The sequence below is a fragment of the Theropithecus gelada genome, chromosome 20 (genome assembly GCF_003255815.1).
Source record: "Theropithecus gelada isolate Dixy chromosome 20, Tgel_1.0, whole genome shotgun sequence".
Lineage (NCBI taxonomy): Eukaryota > Metazoa > Chordata > Mammalia > Primates > Cercopithecidae > Theropithecus > Theropithecus gelada.
Window position 1 is genome coordinate 16,636,194 of NC_037688.1, and position 2,316 is coordinate 16,638,509.

Consider the following 2,316-nt stretch of genomic DNA (forward strand, 5'->3'; position numbering starts at 1 on the left):
GACATGCTGAATCAGAATGCCCAAGAGGTGAGGCCAGAGAACCAGTATTTTAAATAAATGATCTAGATTTGGGAACTATTCTACCTTGAATTATAATGAAACAAAGGTGGCTGGGTGCAGTGGCTCATGCCTGTAATCCCAGAACTTTGGGAGGCTGAGGTGGGTGGATCACCTAAGGTCAGGAGTTCAAGACCAGCCTTACCAACATGGAGAAACCCTGTGTCTACTAAAAATAAAAAAAAAAAAAAAAAAAAAGCGAGGTATGGTGGTGCATCCCTGTAATCCCAGCTACTTGGGAGGCTGAGGCAGGAGAATCACTTGAACCTGGGAGGCGGAGGTTGCAGTGAGCCGAGATCGTGCCATTGCACTCCAGCCTGCGCAACAAGAGCAAAACTCTGTCTCAAAAAAAACAAAAAAACAAAAAAACAAAGGTATGACTATTCTCTCTGAGCAGGCAAACTACTCTCAGATTGGAGAATGTTAACATTTTAGACCCAGACTAGGGAACTAGGAAAAGGCTGTGGGCCAATGTTCTGACCTTCTCAGAAAACTACCAAGCTGCAGACACCACATGATGAATGGGACTTAGTCCAGTGTAAGGTGGTAGTACCCATGTTTAAAAATAACAAGGTCAGGCCGGGTGTGGTGGCTCACGCCTGTAATCCCAGCACTTCGGAAGGCTGAGGCAGGCGCATTGCGAGGTCAGGAGATCCTGGCCAACATGGTGGAACCCTGCCTCTACTAAAAATACAAAAAATCAGCTGGGTGTGGTGGCACACGCCTGTAGTCTCAGCTACTTGGGAGGCTGAGGCAGGAGAATTGCTTGAACCTGGGAGGTGGAGGTTGCAGTGAGCTGAGATCACGCCACTGTACTCCAGCCTGGGTGACAGAGTGAGACCAGGGGGTGGGGGTTAAGTTCCTTTCGCAATTAGTTGAGGTCTTGGCAGCCAACTTTCAACCATTTTTGCTCCAGACAGAGAACTTCAGTTTCTCCTAACCTAGGCAGTCAGTACCGTTGTAGAGCAGCAGACTAAGATGTCTATTGTTTCCCCTTTTCAGATAGAGATATCCAGTGAACCAGTCCTTTCACACATCCTTTCACCACCTTGGAATGTCCACTAGTAACAGGAACACAGAGAAGCAAAGGGTCAGAGCGACCCCTGACCTGCCATGCAGTGTTCCCTCAGGGAAAGCAAGAGGGAAAGAACAAGTTGAGCCTGCTTCCTCACCCCAGCAACCATGGGGACACTGTGGAGGGTCTCTGGGCCTGGCTCCTGCGCCATTGCTTATCTGGCTGGTCACTGCCCCATAATGAAAGGCTCCTTATACTGAATGGAAGGGACAAAATACCATAAGCAGGGCTGATGCCACACGGGTGCCAGTGCTAGATGTCTGTTGACAGGGGCATGTGACCTACATCAGAGGACACAGAATTGCAGTTTACCATCTGCACCCTGCTTCCAAATCTTTTTTATTTTTTTTTTTGAGATGGAGTTTTGATCTTGTTGCCAAGGCTGGAGTGCAACGGTATGATCTCGGCTCACTGCAATCTCCACCTCCTGGATTCAAGCGACTCTCCTGCCTCAGCCTCCTGAGTAGCTGGGATTACAGGCATACGCCACCACGCCCAGCTAATTTTGTATTTTTAGTAGAGACAGGGTTTCTCCATGTTGGTCAGGCTGGTCTTGAACTCCCGACCTCAGGTGATCTACCCACCTCGGCCTCCCAGAGTGCTGGGATTACAGGCATGAGCCACCATGCCCGGCCCAAATCATTTTTAAAAAACTGAACCAGTTGCCAACTTTTAAGCGCCAACAGACCACCCATAGAAATCAAGATTTCCATTTCTCTTGACAAATATAAGACCTACCACCTTGGGCGTTCATCCTCACAGTTCCTGTCACTTCGCTATTGCTCCTCAATGCTGAGGATGAGGGTTGATCACCACTGATCATCGTAAATCCAGTTCACACCACTTTTTATTCACATTACCTATTTGGCTCCTATAGATCACTGAAGTTGTCACTTCTCCTCCATCCCTTCTACCCCTTGCCTATATCCACAGTATCCTTCATGGGACTCCATTTGTTCCCCACAAGGTCCAAGAGATTACACCCACATTCTCAGCATCTTTGGACTGCACAAACTGAATGGCAACACAAAGAAGAAAACGATGAATCTTCAGCCAATATTTGGAATAGTGGCTACATCTACTGGCTTATGATCAGCTACACAATTCCAAACTCCTAGGATATTTATTTACCCACTCTTACTCCTTCCTCCCATTAAAGAAAAAAGATACTTAGTAGACAGTAG